At 42.5% G+C, this 21807-nt stretch overlaps 1 protein-coding gene across 2 annotated transcripts in view; it reads left to right on the top strand.

The window, feature by feature from the left end:
• The window catches only part of PRICKLE2 (prickle planar cell polarity protein 2), a 401122-nt gene that overhangs the window by 155203 nt on the left and 224112 nt on the right, over positions 1-21807 (top strand). The window contains exon 1 of one of the 2 annotated variants that reach the window (XM_082412165.1): positions 15196-20336. The exons of the other annotated variant lie outside the window; for it this stretch is intronic. The gene's annotated coding sequence lies outside the window, so the exon portion shown is untranslated. Of the gene's footprint in view, positions 1-15195; positions 20337-21807 lie in introns of those variants that run through there. 2 annotated transcript variants of the gene reach the window in all.

The following is a 21807-nucleotide window of genomic DNA, read 5'->3' as shown; positions in this document are numbered from 1 at the left end:
TGTAGAGTCAGTCAGTGGTGGGAAGAGCTCTTGCGGGATCAAGGTCACTGTGGAGAACCCAAGGTCCCAGGCCTCTCCCTACCTCTGGCTGACTGCCGCCTTGAGGAAATTTAGGGCCAACTTGGTCTGATGTAAACTTTTCAAAAGAAGTTGGAGATCCTGCTTTTTATATAAAATCTCCGGATTTTTACAAGTTGCCAGCTAACGGAGACTTCCGGGAGCACTGTACCAGCCAAACACGACACATCTGTGGGCCAGGGGCCCTTTTATGCCGGGGCCTGGCTGCTCCAAGTGTGGTCCCCCAAGGAGCAGCCTCAGCATCTCCTGCGAGCTGGATAGAAATACAGAATTTCAGCTCCACCTCAGTCCCGTTGGTCAGAGTCGGCATTGAAACAAGATCCCAGGTGATTTGGATGCATGTTAAAATTGGAGAATTATTGTCTTGGGGGCCTGATGCAGGTTCTCACTCACTCAAAGCAAGAAGAAGCTTTTGAATTATTGGCTAGAAATTAAATGTTTTAAATGGAATTCCATTTTAAAAGCCCAAAGAGAACCTCATCCTTGAGGTATTAACTTGGATATAACTTTTCTGGGGAGACCTCCTCCCTAAAACCAGGTTAGTTGTTCTTTCTGCGTGACTCCATCCCACCTTGTTCTTGCTGGTATTTGCCTGTTTATGAAAGAACACCATGAAGGCAAGAGCCATGTCTTGTTCCCTTTATATTTCCAGTACTTGTCAGGGTGCCTGGCACATAGGGACATTCAACACATGAATGAATTAGTGAAATCTCCTGATCCTAATTCAGTTATTAAAAAATTGCATAGTAGACGTAGAGAATGGACTTGAGGACACGAGGACGAGGAAGGGGAAGCTGGGACGAAGTGAGAGAGTGGCATGGACATATATACACTACCAAATGTAAAATAGATGGCTAGTGGGAAGCAGCCGCATAGCACAGGGAGATCAGCTCAGTGCTTTGTGACCACCTAGAGGGGTGGGATAGGGAGGGTGGGAGGGAGACACAAGAGGGAGGAGATACGGGGATATATGTATACATATAGCTGATTCACTTTCCTATACAGCAGAAGCTAACACACCATTGTAAAGCATACTCCAATAAAGATGTTAAAAAAATTGCATAGTAACTTATTTACTGTTTGGGGGGTTTAATTAGACTTGTCAGAAGGAGGAAAACTTAGCAGCGGTACAATCTTTTTTATGCTTACAGTCTTCTCATCCACTCCTTTGGGGTGTATCTTCCATCTCACTGTTCATCTTGTTCTCCCTTACATTCCTGGGACCTGTCCCATGACCTGGCATATGTAGATGCTCAATAAGGATGTCTTGAGTGGATGAACAAGTAACAGCAAAGATCTCAGTAGTGGCTCCTGTATTAAGTAGTGCTCCTCTCATCATCATCCCTTATTTACCCATCCAAATTACAGACTCATGGTTTAATTATAAGTTAAAGAAAAAGCTTTCAATATCTGTAATGTACATACTATGTATGTATATATATATACAGTGCTTACCAGCACTGTTCTGAATTAAGTGGGGTTTTAGTGCCCTTAAATATGTAGAATATATTACTTTATGAAAATAATGGGACAGTCCTTCATGTTTATCTTAACAAGTAGAAGCGTCAGGAGTACCTCCCTTTCTGAGAGTTTCAGTAGGTTGCCCTTATGAAATCTGAAGTGAATTTTTAAAAATTAGTTAGTTAATTTATTTGTGGCTGCGTTGGGTCTTTGTTGCTGCTCTTGGGCTTTCTCTAGTTGTGGTGAGCGGGCTTCTCATTGCGGTGGCTTCTCTTGTTGCGGAGCACGGGCTCTAGTCCCATGGGCTTCAGTAGTTGTGGCTCGCGGGCTCAGTAGTTGTGGCTCACGGGCTCTAGAGCGCAGGCTCAGTAGTTGTGGCGCACGGGCTTCATTGCTCCACAGCATGTGGGATCTTCCCGGACCAGGGCTCGAACCCGTGTCCCCCTGCACTGGCAGGCGGATTCTCAACCACTGTGCCACCAGGGAAGTCCTAAAGTGAATTTTAACTACCCCCATCTGATCACATTCTTTATCCACATCTTATCTAGAATAGCATATTGTGAAGAAGGAAAACACGGCAAAGTGGATGCAAAAATAATGTTTCCTATGTTAGTGTTCATTTTTTATATATTCTATACAAAGGTCATTTGTCATTGGGACAAAAGCTTTTGATCCAAATAAAATATTTTAAGTTGGATTAAAAAAAAAATCACAGACATTTTTGGGTTTAATGGAAGGTGAATTGCTTTGCTAGGATTCTGTCACTTGATAGAAACTGACTTCCCATGGTTCTTAACAACTTGCAGTATATATTGACACTCTTACCTTCTAAGAGAATTTATTCTTTTCAGCTTTACTCTTATTTTAGGCTGGGATGGCCTCTCATTTTTGTGTTTATGCATTTGCTAGGCTTGTGTTTTCGGTTTTTTTGTTTTTGGTTTTTTTTGGTGTGCGTGTGCGATTTTAAAGACTTGTTTTAGGTCTCCTGGCCTGCCATCTAGCATGGCCGTTCTGAGAGTTTGACTTCAATTCTGAAAGGTGTGGTAGGGCTTTTCAGATAAGAATTCTATTGTAGACCAAAAGACCAGAAAACTGGCTTTCTGTATATGTGTTATAGAAGCTAGCTTTTCTGCTGGTTGTGTAAAGTGAAGGAATAATTGTCACTTTTGTAGATACTTGATTATAATGAACTGAGGCTTTAATAAGATTTCTTTGAATGATGAAGCTTTTAAAATATGCTCTTTATAGTCAACAGATTTTTTTATTTTTAATTTTAAAGAACAGTAACTTGGTTAAGCCTTTAATAACTATGTTTGCATAATTAAAGGAAAAGTATAAAAGAGGCACATTAAATTATTAATAGTTGTTACGTTAGAAGGTGAATTTGGAGGGTGAGAGCAAGGGAGGGAGGGACTCACTTTTAGTTTATATACTTTATATTTAAAAAGCTTATATTGCTTTTGTGATTAATTACTAGACTAAAATGTATAAAGAATTAAGGAAGCATACAACCTAAAAAATTTAAAATAATAAAGTCTGATTGAAGTTTATTATTTGCTTTATATTTTCAAAATTCATTCTAAAAGTTATATTGTATCAGTCAGATTTTTTTTAATGGAATTTGGTGCATTCATGACTGGGGGTACTTTTGATCTCCTGCTTTCAGGATCCAAAATGTCTTCCTGTGGTATTTCCTTACAGCACAATAGTATTTGGTGATCTTGATCACTGATGTAATTGTTCACATTAAACAATACTTCTCATAATGTATAAAATAAATATTTCTGTAGGAGAAAAGTTAGAAAAGTTTATCATCAGTATTGTGTAGTTTAGGAGCAGATACTCTGGAGCCAGAGGGACTGGTTTCAAATTCTGACTCCATTGTATTCTAGCTATGTGACTTAATGTAGTTACCAGATCTCTGTGTGTGCTTTAACTTCCTCATCTGTGAAATACATACTAGTACTGTCCCCAAAGGGTTGTTGTAGGGAGTAAATGAGTTTATTTATGGAAAGCATTTTGAAGCATTCATTATGTAAAGCACTTTGTTTATGTAAAACATTGTATCAGTTTTCTCATGCTGCATAACAAACCACCCCAAAATTTAGTAGATTAGAACAACAGTTCTTTATTATTTCTTACAATTCAGGCAGGCTGGGTAGGTCTTCTGGTCTGAGCCTCGTTGTCTGGGGCTGGATTGGACTATTGGATGCTTCACTTACGTGTTTAGTGTGATGGCATCTGTGACAACAGGAGCTGGGCTTGTTCACATGGTTGTGGTCACAGGTTTCCCAACAGCAGCAAAAGAGCAAAGGCCAAATGTACAGTTGCTTTTCAAGCCTCTGCTTCAGTTACATTGACTAATATTTCATTGGTCCAAGCACGTCCTATAACCAAACCAAACCAAACCCATAGCCAGTATGGGAGAGTACTGGCAGAGAAATTATTCAGACCATTTTTGCAGACAGTCTACTTCAAGCACTGTATAAGTATTAGCTGCTACTATTACTATTTTTATTCGTATTAATATTAACTCTCCAACATAAAGCTACTAAAAGTAAAGACATACTCAAGAAAAGCTCTTGACTGTATCTTCAGTTAGTCATTAGCACTTGCCATTTCCAAATATTGTGGGAGCCTCAAAAATTAATACTTGCAACAAGAGAGTTTTTAAGAGGAGCTTATTCTGCAGGGCTGAAATTATTGTTTTTGTTACAAACTGTAGCTATCCCTACTGGTCTCCCTGGGAGCATTTTGCAGGTTATAAAATACAGCGATTACTATGGTAATCATATTGCAAGTATAAAATGGCTTTGACCTACTTGTTAAAATGCAGTGTGTATTAAAATAAAGACTGTGAGCTTAAAGCTAAATGAACTCTGAATAAAAACAGAATAGCAAGACCAAAGTGCTGGAGACATCTTCAAAAGGAAAGGAGGGCGTTTGATAAAGAGGATGCGTTTTTCCTCATCATTTTCCCGTAGGTCTGATAACCTCCGGGAAATGACACCATCTCAGAAAGCACTTCTGTTCTCTGCCCGACTTGCAGGCAGAAAAAAATTTTTTTCAATAATAAGAGCTACCATTTGCAAATCCACATTGTACCAGTCACGTGCTAGGTCTTTTAAGGCACTGTTTCACTTTCTCATCATGACACCTCCCCAGAGTAGGAATTATTATTCTCTCTTTATCAGTGAAGAAACTGAGGCTCAGAGAGAATAAATGACTTGCCCCAAGCCTGGGAATTCCTGCCTTCACACGCTTGGATCACTAAGGACACATGAATCAGGATACCTGAAACCTGTAAGAACTTGGTTACAGTTAGGCAAATTGATCTGTACATTGTACATGTGTACATTGACATATTTATTCAAGGAGTATTGAATGTGTGCCTATTGTGTGTTCGACAGCATGCTGATTGCTGTGTTGGTCAACAGGCAGGGCACCTGAGAGGGTCTTCTGAGGTCCAGGAAGGCTTTCCAGAGGTCAAAGATGTGTGGAGGATGAGTGGGTATTACTTCAGGGGAAAGGACTGAACTGGGTTTCAGGTAGCAAGAGCTGTAAGAGCAAGAAACCAGAGTACCTACAAACAGGGCAGTTTAGCTAGAGTTGGGGGACAGTTTTGATAAAGAAACTTAACACTGTAAGTCAGGGTCAGATCCTGAAGGTCTCTGTGAGTCGGGCTCCTTGATCCGAGGAGTTTTGAGCAGAGAGTGACGTGCTCAGATGTATCGTTGAGCGAGATCATTCCAGACACAGTGTGTAAAGTGGGATTGGGATGGGATGGGAGGAGAGGCAAGATCTCTGGCCATGAGTAAGGCTGATGCAGCAGCCCAGGAAAGAGAGAATGGTGCCTGGACCAGGGCATGGGCGGTGGAGGGGCATTTAGAAGCTGTTTGGAAGTAGAGGGAATGGAGGAGTTAAGGATGCCATCAGGTGTCTGACCTAGGAGTCTAGGTAGATGGTTCTACTGAGGAAGAAAACTTGGAAGATGGTGGTGATCCGTGGCAGGTGTGGTGAATTTTGTGTCTGTGGGACTTCCAGGCGCAGATACCCAGAAGGTAGTTAGGATGCGTGAGTCTGAACCTTAGGAAAGATCTCTGGGATAAAAAGGAGATCTGTGGTCATCCGCACTCTCTAAGCTAGCGCCTCTGCACTCTGCCCATCCTTCTTTCCCCTCATTTGACTTTCTTTTGCCCCTTAGCACTTCTCATCTTATTTGCTGATTGTCTTTCTCCACTGCAATAGAATATAAGTTCCACAGTGACTGTGTCTGTTTTGCTCACTGCCCCATCCCCAGCACCTAGAGCAGGGCCCGGCCCTGAACACATCAGTCAGCCAACAGAGGGTGACAGGTGCCACTGGAGAGAAGGAGAGTTGATCAGCTCACCTTCAGAGCTGTACAAGAAGAGAGCCCAGGGGAGAACCTCCAAGGACTCCACTAAAAGGAGGCACAGAGAAGGAGGAGCCTTCAAAGAAACCGGAGAAGATGCCTCCTCACTTTGCTCTGAAGCTCGAATGGCAAAATGTTTAGAACTTCCAAGTACTTAAACAGAGTGGCTCTTGGGCACCTGATGATTTCTGGAAACGGTGGGCAGGGTAGAGCCGAGTAGGTGACATGCTTCAGTTTCTTTGTTCTTTTTTTGTGTGTTCTTTTTCCTTTCCTGCATTAAAAAAAAAAAAAAAATCAGCCAAATGGAAGCATGGCTCTAGGTGAAGAGGGAGAACCATCAGTACATTTAATTCAACAAGAGGCAAATTGACTTTATCTTGTGGGCCAGTTGGGATCGTTTGGGAGGAGCTTTTGCTTCCCGGGAGAGTTGTGTTGAGAAAGAGTCTGGGGCTGGCTCCAGGCCCAGCTGGAAGGAGTGCTTTAGTGATCAGTTAGTGGTATTTGCTGTGGAAGCTGTACGTGGGCAGTAACATAGCTGACAGACATTCTCTACCCTCCTCTAGAGAATCCGTTACTATGAGTAATAATTTTCCAGAAACACTTATATTTCATCTCTCACGCTATGCATTTACCAAATGCAAATCCTGCCTTCCTCATTCCCTGGTAACTCTGCTTGGTAACTTGAATTGGTCTCATTAGCATAACTCACTGGGGAGTTGAATGAGGCCAGAGTGAAGGTTGACTTTTTACAGCCTGGTCATTTTTATGCTACCCAAGGAAGCTGTGACTCCATAGCTTATAAGTTCGAGCTCCCAGTTCTGTCCATAATTATTAGTTCTTTAGCATACATAATTTTGAGACATAATCAGCCCCAAGTATTGCAATTATCAGAGTCATATGAATTGACCTGCTGATAATTGCAGAAATGAAAAGAATGTACACATAGGTTAGCTGGTAAATTGCGGTCCCAGGAGCTCTAATTCCTGAAATTATCCTGGAAAGAAATCTGAAGGTGAAAGCTTCATACTACAAATAGACTTTAAGCCTTCAATTATTTCAAATTTTCAATTCCATGGTGAAGAGCGATTGGGTCAGTAAAGATAAGTGATGCCTTCTGATTTAACTTATTTTAGTTAATAATGTCTACATACTCCTTTGTGCTCATCATTTTCCTAGAGAAAGGTGATTCTTGAAATTCTCTTGTTGCCCCTCCAGAGGAGGGTAGACTATTCAGTGGCCAGTGGTAATGGAAGGCTTCCTTTGGAAAACTCCTAATTTGCGTCTTCTAACAAGGAGACTAAACATCAAGCCTAGTGACCAGAAATATCAAGCTTTACTTACATCTAGAGGGGAGGAGCAGCAAGAGAGTGTAAAATGCAAGGAGCCTTGAGACTTTTTCTTGGGCAGCTCATAGTAACTGATTAATTGCTTGACCCTGAGAGTTAAGTGACCCATGAGAGGTCACCTTGACTTGAGAGTAATGATCACCAATGAGAGTGATCTCATTTAAGTCATTATTGAAATACAAATGGTTCTTTTGAATGCTAACGTATTACTCCAAGTCAGTTCAGTCATAATGTGAATTTGACAGTGGTTTGCAATACCTCTCATCCCCTTATGTGTGGGGTAAGGGATGGGGACCCCGACCATCAATCAGTAATGATTTAATAAGTGTCTGCAATGGGCTCTGATAGGCATATGTGAGACATTCAGAAGATCCTTCAAGAGAGGACTGCTATCTTCCCAATGCTGATTTCTGTGGAAGGGGAGGGAAGGAGAGGGGCAAACAAACACAACATGCAACAGTTCAGGACATGTTCAGTGGTAGGCAGAGCAGTCGTTTATCCATGTGAGATGTCACACCAAGCGTTTGGGGCAGCAGGATCAGCATGAGAACGAGAGTGGTGATGTGGGGAAACTTGCAGTGGCCTGGCTTGCCCTCAGCGCAGAGTGGGGAGAGGCCTCATGGAGAAGCAAGGATTGAAGCGGGACCTTGGAGGACTGAGGGATCTAGGTCACGTTTTCTGTGGCCGCACAGCGGATTACTGCTAATTTAGTGGCCTCGGACAATACCTGTATGTATTATCTCGCAGTGCTGTGGGGCAGGGTGTGGTTGTCTTCTCGGCTCAGATTCTCAAAAAGCTGAAATCAAGATGTTTTCATCTGCATTCTCATCTGCTCATCTTCCGAGCTCATCGAGCTGTTGGCAGGACTCAGTTCCTTGCGGTGGGACTGAGGTCCCTCTTTCCCAGCCGTCACCAAAGAGCTTTTTTTTTTTCCTTTTAATTTTTATTGGAGTATAGTTGATTTACAATGTTGTGTTAGTTTCAGGTGTACAGCAAAGTGACTCAGTTATACATATACATGTATCCACTCTTTTTTAGATTCTTTTCCCATATAGACCATTACAGAATATTGGGTAGAGTTCCCTGTGCTGTACAGTAGGTCCTTATTAGTTACCTATTTTATATATAATAGTGTGGATATGTCAATCCCAATCTCCCAGTTTATCCCTCCCCGACCTTATCCCCTGGCAACCATAAGTTTGTTTTCTACATCTGTGACTCTATTTCTGTTTTGTAAATAAGTTCATTTGTACCCTTTTTTAGATCCCACACATAAGCGATATCATATGATATTTGTCTTTCTGTGTCTGACTTACTTCACTCAGTATGACAATCTCTAGGTCCATCCATGTTGCTGCAAATGGCATTATTTCATTCTTTTTTATGGCTGAGTAATAGTCCATTGTATGTATGTACCACATCTTCTTTATCCATTCCTCTGTTGATGGGCATGTAGGTTGCTTCCATGTCCTGGCTATTGTAAATAGTGCAGCAATCAACATTGGGGTGCATGTATCTTTTTGAAATCTGATTTTCTTCAGGTATATGTGTAGGAGTGGGATTGCTGGGCCATATGGTAGTCCTAGTTTTAGTTTTTTAAGGAACCTCCATACTGTTCTCCATAGTGGCTCTACCAAGAGCTTTTAATGGCAACTTTTAGGTCCTTGCCATGTGGCTCCCTCCATCTTCAAAGCCAATGACTAAGAATCTCTCTTACATCAAATGCCCCTCACCCTTTCAATCTGTGTGTCCAGGAAGATCCCAGTCTCTTTCAAGGGGTGATAGGATTAGGTCAGGCTCCTTGAGGATAATCTCCTTAATTTAAGGTCAACTGATTTGGGACCTCAAATTACAGTTGCAAAATTCCTTCGCAGCAGCACCTAGGTTAGTGTTTGAAAACTTGAGAGAAGGCATGTGTATTCCCCAGGGCAGGAGTCTTGGGGGCCGTCTCAGAATTCTGCCTCCTACATGGTTAGATAGTAGGCATTAAGTGTCCAAGCTGGAAACCAAAGTAATTATCAAAATTATATCTTCTAATGTGGATTGCACGCACAGCCTGGAATTGGGAGGAGGCCCTTTTAAAGGAAATGAACTTCAGAGTGGCCAGATGGTGATGTAGAATTGGAGGGGCCTGATTGGCTGGCTTGTTTCATGATCTAGGCCCAAACTACCTCCCTCTCCCTTTTTTCAGTCACTGGCAAACTCTCCTTTCTCGCTCTCCTTTCTTTTCACGCATACAGGCAGGCTTTCCCAGGAGTCCGGGTTCTCCATGGGGTGCATCTGCTGCTTAGGGGCATTTGGTGGTATCTGGAGATATTTGGGGCTATCGTAACTATCAGGGATACTAGTGGCATCTAGTGGGTAGAGGCCAAGGCTGCTGCTCAACATCCTACAGGCACAGGACAGCCTCCATAACAAAGAATTTTCCAGCCCCCAGTGTCAGTACTGCCAAGGTTGATCAGCTCTACAAAGTGTCTCCTTCCTGCCACTCTCGGGTCTCGTTCAAGCCTGAATGTGCTTCTCTTGAATTTCATCTGCCTGAATGTGTTTCTCCCCTTTTCGACCTCAAGGATTCCTCCTCATTCTTTGAGACTTGCTGCTACCATCACCTTCTTGTGTTGGTCCAGGTCACTCACTCCACAGTACTTTTTCATACCCAGGGTACATCGCTCCATGCTTTGTTTTATCAGTGTATGTATAACAGATCTGTCTCTCTCCCACAGACTGAGTTCCTCTTGAGTGTGAGTTGTGTTCTTTTATATCTGTGCACCCAGAGCTCATTACTATAATGGCTGGTGTATAGTAGGTGCTCAGTAAGTGTGAGGTGGACAGGTGGATGGATAAAATGTCTGAGCGCCTGAAAAGTTCATAGCAGTGAACTGCCGTTAGTTCTCAGTTTCCCATCCCAGCCGCTTACAAGCTGTGTATACTAGAGGTAGGTCACTTAACTTTTCTGTGCCTCAGTTTCCTCCTTTGAAAAATGGGGATCTTCATAGTTGCTGTTTCGAAGGTCTGTTGCAAGGATTCAGTGAGAGAGTTCCTGTATAGTCAGAGAGTGGGAGAAAATGGGAGGGGTATTCATTTGCATAATGCTTCCTTGTTTTCCAAATGCCGAAGGAATGACCACCCCTCCCCCCCGCCAAAAAAAACACAACAGTGGATGCAGGTGAGCATGGCTGAATGTGGCATACACCTCCAAAGTAATATACCTGAACATGCAGGGCCAGAATGTTCCCATAACCACCAAGGAAAGAGATGTCAAGATTTAGGTGCAGAAAATGAAAATGCTGATACCTAGACCTCATACCCATACAGATTGCCTCTGTTAGAAGTGCTCTTAAGAGCTTGAGAAGCATCAGTTTCCCCTGCGAACTGGAAAGTTTGCCTTTTCAATTTAGGAATAGTAATCAAAGATAATATAAATATTTCCATTTCTTCCCTCCCCCAAATGTAATAATCAAGAGATTCTGTTCAATCTTTAGGTATCATTCATCAATTTTTCTAACGTACTTGATAATATAATGGAGAAGTAATGAATATATTAGTTTGGTTTTAAGAAAGCTTTAAAAATTCAAGTTCTGGGCCCTGTCCCAAACATAATGAATTTAAATTTCCAGGGTCGGGGTCCAGGAATCTGCAGAATTGACAAAATCGCAGATGGTCCTTACATACACATAGTCTGGCATTTGGAAACTAATGTACTTGGTGATACTTGGCATTAGGAAGCAGATTGAGAGTCCCAAATTCCGGCATGAACAGGGATGACGGGCTGAATTAAAAAATAAAAAAAGAACAGACCTGCACTTGGAGCCAGAAACCCAGCTACCCAGGTGTAGAATAAAGTAGATAGATTCTAGTCAGAGACACATGAAGGGAAAAGAAAAACAAACAGTCTACATTTATACAGGTTTTGGTCAACAGCTCAGTGTGAATCAAATTAATATGATCTTAGAATCACTGAATCGGGAACGAGAAGGGCATAAACCCACCCTGTTCTGCCCTGGTCAAATCATGCTTGAAAGTTTTTCGTTATTAAGAACATTTTAAAACATAATCAGAAGTAGAAAGAATAGTACAGTGAATCCCTATGTAATAGATTTAACAGTTATCAAAATTTTGCTACATTTCCTTCATCGATCTCTTTTTCCTTTTGCTTATGGTTCCTCCCTCCTTCCCCCTCTTCTTTACTATTCTCCTTCCTAAGTATTCGAAAGCAAATCTCGGACATCATGTTATTTTAGCCTTACGTACCTAAGCAGGTTTCTCTAAAAAGCATGGATATTTTCTTACGGGACCGTATCTCACCGAACAGCACTGACAATAATTCCTCATTCTCATTTAATTGGGGTGTCACAGTTTTAAGTGGCGGGGATGCAAAAGGGTTGGTTTGAAGCCGTGTCCCATGAGGAACAGTGCATAGATGAGGTTGATAGACGATAAAGACTCAGGTTTTTGAAAGACACTGAGTGGAAGGGTTGGCTGGCCTGGCTCTCTGGGATCCACATTGGTGGCGTATCGGCTGCCAGCTTACTGTAAGCAAGAACTTAATCCAGGAGCCAGCTGTCTACTGATGAACTGAACTGCCTCAGGAGTCTTCTCTCCTGCAGGGATGGAGCATGAGATACAATTGAATGGTTTCTTTCATTCATTTTGTGAATAGTTATCAAGTGTCTGCTGTGTTAGGTGCTGAAGATCGCTGTGCAGAATAAGACAGATGCAATCCCTTCCCTCATGGAGCTTCCAGTCTCTAGCACTGTTTCCCACAATGTGACATGGTTTGGGGTGGTCCAGAATCCATTAATTAACTAACATTGAGTTACACGGTTAAAAACAGTTCTCTTTTCAGTGTTCTAAACTTCGTAAGTACATCGACAAGGAGATCTCATTTGGGTGCTAGAGTTGGCACTTCTCTAAAACTTGATCATCTCCCTTTTTAGTTGAGAAAGAACAACGTCGTGGTCATAGCCTTTGGCATGCCACAGCTCCTCAGTAACTATTTTTTGAGTAATTTGTTAAACATCTTTACAAAAACAGAAGAATAGGAAAATGCTTAATACAGGAATAATAAAAGCCAGAGTGATACAAGGGATGTTTTTAACTTTTGGGTTTTTGTCTGTTTTTGTTTTTCACTCTTTAGATTTGCATACATTAAAATTTACTCTTAGGTTTACCGTTTCATGAGTTTTTACAAATACATCCAGTCACGTAACCAGTGCCCCATCCAAGATACAGACCAGTTCTCTATCACCTTCTAAATTTTTCTCAATCCCACCTCCCACCTCCAACCCTTGGCTTTCTGTGCCTATAATTTTGCCTCTTCTGGAATGTCACATGAGGGAATCATACAATAGGTAGCCTTTTCAGTCTGCCATCTTTCTCTTAGCACTGCGTGTTTGTGATTCATCCATCTTGTTGCTTATGTTTGGTCCTTTTACTCACTGGGTCGTATTCCATGATCTGGATGTCCCACAACTTGTTTATTCAATATAAATAATAATATAAGGCACATTCAATATGACAAAGCATGAACATGGTATTTAGTAAAAGCAGATTTAGCAGAAATCCTGAAGGTGGTATGCAAATGAGTGAGTCTTGGGGGGAAAAACTAATCTGACCAACGTATGCATTAAAGGGTTGTTGGTGGTTGTTCATCTTTTTTTTTTTTTTTTTTTTTTTTTTGGCTGCTCTGCACAGCTTGTGGGATGTTAGTTCCCCGACCAGGGATTGAACCTGGGCCCTTGGCAGTGAGAGTGTGGAGTCCTAACCACTGGACCACCAGGGAATTCCCAGTTGTTCATCTTTTAATATCTTACCCAAACCTTCAACAAAGTGTTTGATTGAAATATAAATAGGTTTCCTATCACCTTAAGTCAGAACATATCTTTGGGGGCCTCCAGGTAAACCCAGTGATCTCCAGAGCATTCTCTTCACCTTCTCTCAATCATTTATTTTCATTTGTTCATTTCCTCCCTCCCTCCCTCCTCCTTCCTTCCCTTCCTCCCTCCCTCTTGCCCTCCTTGTCCTTCTCCTCATTCTCATTCTGATATTCTCTCTCCCTTCCTCCCTCCCTTCCTCCCTTCCCCCCTTCCCCATCTCCTCCCCCAAATATTTCACTGGAGTTTATGTAACTGAATTAATTAGACCTATTTCTCAAGGAGTTGGTTTTCCATAGAATTCACTTTGCAGTTAGCATGACAGAAGAGCTGGCATATTAATCAAATGCTACAATTTGTTCTTTGTATCTGAATCAGGCTGGGGTTGGGCTTCCTGCTTATCAGTTGTCCCTTTATACCATTCTGTCCTTCGCAGGGAATGAGCCAGGATTCTTTGTGATAGGACTGGGTGATGGTTGTGAGTGTTTATAGATTGGGTGTGGAAATGCTTAACAGGGACAGACCCTATCTCCTTAGTTAGTGTTACAGAGTCCCCAGGATATAAAGTGTCTTATGAAAATAAATAAGAGCTTTTCTTTTCCTTCCTTTGGCTGATGATATCGGTACCATTTAACAGAATAAAATGATAAAAATCTTTGTTCTTTCTTAAATAACATGTTAATTGCTGTTCTCGGTATTTATTCACTTGGTATTTCTGAAATATATTCATTTTATAGACATTTCTGTCCCCCAATGCATTTTAAATCCTCAAGCATACTCAAAGTATATATATTTTATGTAGTCTTTGTGTGTCTAGTGGGGTGGGAGGGATGCTCTTTGTAGCTAACCAGGAGATCAAAGTATGTAGCTTTCTCCATTTAGTCTGTTTGCTGCAGAATACAAAGGCTGCTAAAGGATTTGAGTGCATATCTTAAAAGCTCATCAGAAATATTCCAAGCTCTAGATTTTTTTTTCTCTCTCAGCAACATTTCAGATATGGAGGTTCTCCTCAGTTGCCCCTGCTAGTGTTGCTGAATTTAAAAAGGAAGAAAGAAAGATCTGTTCTGTTTTCTCATCTGTGGAATTGAGGGGGTTGGACTAGATGGGAGATGTCAGATTTATAGCACTAGTGCTGTCACTCCTTCTCCATCTACATGACAGACATCACTAATCAATCACAGCATGCTTTCCTGCCATATGTAGCCTCAGACTTCTTATCAAATCGCACTCCAGGAATCCACTACTAATCGATCAGTGTTAGCCCAAGAGATGAAATCTATTTGCCATTGTGAAACATGATGGGGTTTAGTCTCTAGTGCAAACTTAAGATGGTTTATGAATGTCAGATCACCACTGCATGGTAGCAGGAAGATGTTGGAGGGCATGGGCAGTTTCAAGTGAAGAAGATTTCAGATCACTACGTTTATGCTCTTTGAAGGCAGGCATCATGTATAATTCATGTTTTTCCTTGTTTACCCAGCCTATAAGGCAAACCCTTTCTCTTAGTAGACGTTAGATACATGTTTGTTAAATGATGCATGAAGAAATGAATGGAAAGCTTGGCCTTGGCCAATTCTTCCCTCTCTAAGACTGCACAGTTCAGTGCTTCTTCCAAAGGGCAGGCGCAACCCTTGCCATTATTGAATTTCTCTACTTTAATTCAGGCCATTGCTACAGATTGGCTAGATCGCTCTGTGTTCTTATCTGCCGAGCACTGGCAGGACCCAGCAACTCGGCATCGTTGGTTGGACTTTACGAGTTCCCTCTCCATCCATTGTCCAGGTCATTCATAAACTTGTTGAGTAATACTGAGGAGGGTCCAGTCTTTCCCTGCTGGACTCTGAATTCTTTCAACTTGATTTGTGGTTGGGAATCTGAAGGTTTCATGATAAAGAGAAGAATTCTGTCTTGGTTTTGGGATTTATCACAGAAGAGAATCACATATTTGACACTTAACATATGCAGCCTTCATTAATTATTTTGGGGGAACTATATTTTAAGTTTCTTTATTAAAAGGACCAGATTGGATAACTCTTTAAATTTTGATAGCATGATAATGTTACTTTTGCAGAGTAGATTCAGTAAATATTCAGTGGTCTTCAAGATAGTTTCATGAAAATAGGCTGAAGCCTCTGTCTTCTTCAGCTTTCAGAAGAAAATCACCTTTTAAAACAGAAGGCATTTTTTTCCCACCCAGGCACTGAATTTCATCTAATAATAGCACCAGCTGCCCATTTAGTAAATATTAATTTTAGGCCAAGCATTCTGCTAAATGCTTTACATTTATTATCCCTAAACCTCAAAACAACCCCAGGACTAGTGCTGTGAATTCCGTTTTACAGATGAGATGAATGAAGCTTGGAGAAGTTACATAACTTGGCCAAGGTCACTAGGTGATAGGTGGCAGTACTGGGATTTAAAGCCAAGCCTAACTCTCAAGTGTTTCCTCCAAAGGGTACCAACTCCCTCAGTGTAGATGTTACCCCCTTCAGGAAGCCTTCCATCAGGTACCACTTTTCTGCAAGGCTGGTTGAGATGTTCTTCCTCTGTGTTTCTATAGTCATTTATGCTCCCTTATGATGACACTCTCGATCTGTTTATCTGCTTCCTCTACCACCAGAGTAAGATTCCTGAGGACAGGGGCTTTGTGTTTCTGTTAGTTTGTTTTTTTGTGTTTTTTTCTGCCACTTTTGTTTAATGGCGGAATGAATACAGCTTTCCCAGGAGTTCTCTGCCACTTCACCTTGGCACATAGGAGCCATATTAATGTACAGCTAGGCCTGTAAGAACCTTCTATAGTTCAGAATTCATTAATTTTGGGGATAAAAGATCTAGGGAAATATAGTCCACCTCTAAATGTGGAATGGCAGAGTTGCCTCTCTTTAATACTACTAAGTGCCTTCTGCTTAACTCTGTCATTGCATTATCAAACTGTTTCACTTTTCCTCAGTTCAGTCTTTTATTAACTGTACTTTTATGAGTGATTAATACATGCAGATGTTCTTATGTTTATCCTGCCTTGTGCTTCTTGAATCTGAAGATTCATGAGTTTTATAAATTCTAGAAAATTCTTAGCCATTATGCCTCTTCTGAATGTCTATTCTCTCCCAACGGGACACCTATTAGACATATGTTGGCCCTTCTCAGTCTATCCTCTGTATCTCTTAACCTCATTTTCATAGTTTTCACCTCTTTATCCCTTTGTGTTTCATCTTGTGTAATGTAGTGAGATCTGTATTTCTCTCTTCAGCAGTATTTAGCCTTCTGTTTCACCTCTCCATTGAGTTTGAAATTTTAATGACTCTGTGGGGATAGAGAGGCATCGTGTCTTTTTTTTTTTTTTTAAGAGTTTCCATTTCTAGCGTTATTGTGTTTAACCATTTTAATCTTTATTAATGTTCTTTTCCAAAATGTTGTTTTACGACCTCTAACTCTTGAGCCTCTGATCCTCATGCTTGTTGACTTGTGACCTTTGACACTGTGTTTTGTAATTTACTATTGGGAGCTCATGCTTTGCAGGGCCAGTTTTAGCCCAGGTTACAGGACTGACTCTCCAGGGCAATTTTTCATTTGCTTCTGTGGGAGAATTCTTGGCATATCATGAACAGGACCAAATTTTATATTAACTGTTCATTTGGAGTTTTCTGATTCTGCCTTTGGTAATTCATACTCCACTCTCAAGAAAGGCATAGGCCTAGTGTTTCTAATTCTCAACTTAAACGTTTCCCTCCTGCTCAGAACACAGATAGAAAGACAAGTTTCCTTGGGTTGGTTGACAATTTTTCTAATCTGTTTGTTCACTGAGGGTGCAGTCCTCAGGGAGTGTTCCTGGTTTTCTCTAGGGGTCTACTAACAACTTGCTGCTTCTTCTTGTTCCAAGGCCTCCTATTCTGTCCTGCTTGGGCATTCAAATCCTAGCCCCTAGGGAACTAAGACAAACCATTCCCCTGTTGCCAGCCACCTTCCCTTCTACCTCATAGCCCAGCGTGAGTTTGCATGCTCATCATTCTTGTTTGTAGTTACCTCTTTATTTCTACCACCTGGGTACTCTCCTTTCTTAATTGTGAGTCAGCTAAGCCCTTAAAATAATTTTTGTTATATTTTACCTAGCATATCTAGGGTCTTTGAAGGGTTGGAATTTTCAGGCTGTCATCATTTGCCATCTTGCCAGAAATAGGAGCTTATTACAAGCTCATAGTAAAATAATCAAATAATACACAAGAATATATGATGCAATATTACTCTCCTTTCCATCTTCGACCTGCTTAGTTCTCAAACCACCTTGCCAGGTATAATAACATTTATCATTTTCTTCGGCATAGTTCTAGAAGCATTTTATGCACATAGAGCATACATATGTATATACAATACATGGAGATTTATTTATTCAAGCAGGGATATATTTTACCTTCTGCACTGTACTTACTAATGTATTTTGGAGTTCATTGTTTATTAGTGCATTTAACTCTGCCTCTTTTTTCTCATAACGGTATAGTATTCCATGAAATACATGTACCATAATTTTACCATTCCCCCTATTTTTATTGGATGATCGTCTTCAGTTATTGTGATATTATAAACTCTCCTACAATAAACATTCCTGATCATATGTCTTTGCTGACTATCATTTAACGTAATTCTCTTTGTCTCTTTCTCTCCCCTCTCCCCCACCCTGGTTAATTTTATGTGTCAACTTGACTGGGCTAGGGGATATCCAGATAGCTGGTAACATTATTTTATTTTATTTTTTTTAATTTATTTTATTTATTTTTGGCTGCATTGGGATTTCGTTCCTGCGCGTGGACTTTCTCTAGTTGTGGTGCGCGGACTTCTCATTGCGGTGGCTTCTCTTGTTGCGGAGCACGGGCTCTAGGTGCGTGGGCTTCAGTAGTTGCAGCATGCAGGCTCAGTAGCTGTGGCACGCGGGCTCTAGAGCACAGGCTCATTAGTTGTGGCGCATGGGCTTAGTTGCTCTGCAGCACGTGGGATCTTCCCAGACCAGAGCTCGAACCACTGACCCCTGCATTGGCAGGCGGATTCTCAACCACTGGGCCACCAGGGAAGCCCCTGGTAACATTATTTTTGAGTGTGTCTGTGAGGGAGTGTCCAGAAGAGATTAGCATTTGAATCAGTGGACTTCCTACAGAAGAGTCCTCCTGACCAATGTGAGTGGGCATCGTCCAATCTATTGAGGGTGTGAAGAGAGCAAAATGGCAGAGGAAGGATCAATTTGCTCTCTCTGCTTGAGCTGTGACTTCCATATTCTCCTGCCTTCAGACATTGGCACTCCTGGTTCTCAGGCCTTTGGACTGGGACCAGGACGTGCACCACTGGCACGCAGTTCTCAGGCCTTTGTACTCAGACTGCATTATAACACCAGCTTTCTTGGTTCTCCAACTTGGAGACTACAGACCATGGGACTCTTCTATCTCCATAACCATGGGTGCCAATTCCTATAATAAATCTCCACATATCTCTCTATATATCCTACTGGTTCTGTATCTCTAGGAAACCCTAATGCACACTCCCACTCACTAGGAGTTGGTGACCTCAGCACCTTGCACGGGACCTGACACGGAGTCGGCACTGAATTCACATCTGTTTCGTGAATGACTAATACCAAGAAGCCAAACCAGCAGTCAGACCATCCCAACCCCCCAGGAAATATATATTTTTTAAATTTAATTAATTAATTAATTTGGCTGCTTGGGTCTTTGTTGCTGCGCACGGGCTTTCTCTAGTTGTGGCGAGCGGGGGCTACTCTTTGTTGCGGTGCAAGGGCTTCTCATTGTGGTGGCTTCTCTTGTTGCGGAGCACAGGTTCTAGGCGTGCGGGCTTCAGTAGTTGTGGCTCGTGGGCTCTAGAGCGCAGGCTCAGTAGTTGTGGCGCACGGGCTTAGTTGCTCCGCGGCATGTGGGATTTTCCCAGAGCAGGGCTCGAACCTGGGTCCCCTGAATTGGGAGGCGGATTCTTAACTACTGCGCCACCAGGGAAGTCCCAGGAAATGTATTTTGATTTCATTAATAACACTAGCTCTTGACTATCCAATAGTCTGCAGCTATTGAGTGGGCACAGCATGTGGTCCAGATATGAGCTAATACCATCTTTACAACAACCTTGTGAGATGGGAGATTTCATGATCATGCATTACAGACAAGGAAACTAAGGCACAGGTTACATAACTAGTAAGAGGCGGAGGCTATCACTGAAACACCTGGCCTCTTGAATACTGCCTTTTAATTAACACTTGTCACAGCTAACATAGGATGTATCATTGTTCATTCCTTTGTTTATTCATTCATTTATTCCGTCCACAAATATTTACTGAGAGCTCACAGTGTTCCAGGCAGGAAGTAATAACAGTGTGATGAGGAATGGAAACATCCCAACTGTGGTGGAATTTACAGTGTAAAGGGAGAGACAGATAAAGCAAAAAAAAAAAAAAAAAAATACAAGTGAAACTGTGATGAGTGCCCCGGAAGGGGGTAATAATGGGGAGAATTTAGAAGCACCTAGCTGGGGGGTTCTTCCCAGCAATAGAGGGTCTCCAAATCTGTGATAAGTTGGATGAGCCTTGAAGGACGAGTCAGATGGAAGGGGTTCCCGGCCTTCCTCGTGTATTCTGCTGTACACCATAATTTTGCTTTTGCAGCCACTGCCAGCTCTGGGGACCTCCACGTGCAAGGGCCAGAGGGCCTGTTTCCTTCTGCTTCTGAGGAAAGGTGGCTGAAGCCCACCCCCACCCCCCACCGCCATCAGCCTTTTCTAATTTTAAAGCAGTAGCTCCCTTGATTGAAATCTCAATTTGGGAACAGGCCTAGGATTGGCCTGGAGCTTGGAATTTTCACCAATAAGCGCAGCGGTAGGTGGGGAGGCGTCCCTTTAAGCAGCTGGGAGGCAGCCTGGAGAGCTGGAAGCGTCCCTCCTGGGGACCTGAGCGATTTTCCTGGATCCAGAGCTGCGCAGGGAAGCAGCTGCCACCACCGCGCCCCGGGAATGTCACCTCCCTTGCGCGGAGCCCCTGCAGGGCCCCCTCTGGCTCCGGGCAGTTGGCGGCCGACGCCCCGCCGGTCTTCTTAGCCGCAGCCGCATCCCCTGCCCCTGGGTCTGCGGCCCCTTCCCCCCAGCCCCTTAGTTCCCGGCGGTGGAGGCGCCGCAGCGGCGAGCGATGCAAGGCTGAGCCGGGTAAGTGGCCCCCCAGGGCCAGGGCGCACGGAGGGGTCACTGGGGCGCGGGGGCTCCTGGTTCTCACCACCCTCTCTAGGAAAGGGGGCCTTAAACTGGGACAGTAACCTCTGGGAGAGATGCGCCTTGCCACACAGACACTGGGGAGGTCATGAGCTATAGGGAGGGGACCTTGGGGTCCTTTTGATCTGAGCGTCTCCCAGCTTTTGCGCACTTGATTAACCAATAATAGTAACAGTATCACGAGACAGAGATCATGTTGTTACTGTATTAGGACTTCTTCGAGGGAAACATTTAAACGTCCCTGAACTTGCTTTTTAAACAGCCTTTATTCTTTTACAGTTCATTTCCCTCAAGTACTTAAAATGTATGTATTGTTAATGACCTACTTATTTATTTCCCTTACACTCTCAAAAAATGTTTCATGTCTCCAGGAAGGTCTACTTTAAAAGATTATGTGTTTCTCCCCACATTCCTCATTGCTCGTTTTCCTAGAACTTTAAAAATTCCTTGCTTTTCTCCTTGGTGGATATCTGTAATTAAGCAGCTCTGAAATGTGTTCATTTATTCTCTCTGAATTGGGGGTGGAAGTAGGGGAGAGGCCCCCCTCTCCTGGCCTTCCTAGCTCTGAGAAAAGAGTCTGTGGGATGGGGAAAGCTGTTGGGGGGAGTTCATTGGAACCCTGCTCTCCCAGGATTGCAAACGTACCCTCTTGGCTGTTGGGAGACTTACCTGAGATCATGCAAATCTGGAGTGCCTAGGCAGCTGTATCCTGGGAAATTTTAAAACCAAAATAATCTATAGGGATTGGGCTGGGGGAGGGGTAAGGATTATTTAAAAGATGCCTTTTCAGCTTCCTCCCTCTCCCCAATCTGTTTGCTCATGTGTACCTAAGGAAGAACTTGGAAGCCTAATGTAGAGGGCCAGCGGGTTGGTCGTTTTTGTTTGTTTGTTCTTTGGGTTTTGTTGTTGTTGCTTTGGAAGATGAGGCTGCTGGGCTGCTGGAAGAAAAGCCTTCCAAAATTGGAGCAAAGTCTGATGCATGGATTGCCAAAGTCCATTTCCGCCCATATTAAACTATTTTGGCTTGTAACAGCCCTCATCTTGCTGGATTACCTTTATTTGCGGTTGTTTGGGTGTTGTGTGACTCATTTGTATACTTTGGGTTCCCTGCTTTCTGCAAACAGATGTTTTTATCTGTGCAGCTAGCTGAGTAATTAGAGAGATGGACACAGCCCTGTATGTACAGACAGAACAAATACCACTTGGGGAGGATTTGGGCCTTTCCTTTTTCAAATCATCAATTGCCAAATCTTCCCAGCCGTTAGGCAATTCAGATAAAGGTGTCAAGGGAGCTGAGCAGTGAAGAATTTATATGTACAGCTAATTCTGCTCATCCTACAATAAAACATCTTCCCATGGGGCCAGAAAGTGGGGGTGTGGGGAAAGCTTATAAAAATAATCCTGTGTT

The sequence above is a fragment of the Balaenoptera physalus genome (genome assembly GCF_965194825.1).
Source record: "Balaenoptera physalus genome assembly, chromosome: 11".
Classification (NCBI taxonomy): Eukaryota; Metazoa; Chordata; class Mammalia; order Artiodactyla; family Balaenopteridae; genus Balaenoptera; species Balaenoptera physalus.
Note: the sequence above shows the minus strand (reverse complement) of the source record. Positions and strands in the feature narration are given on the sequence as shown.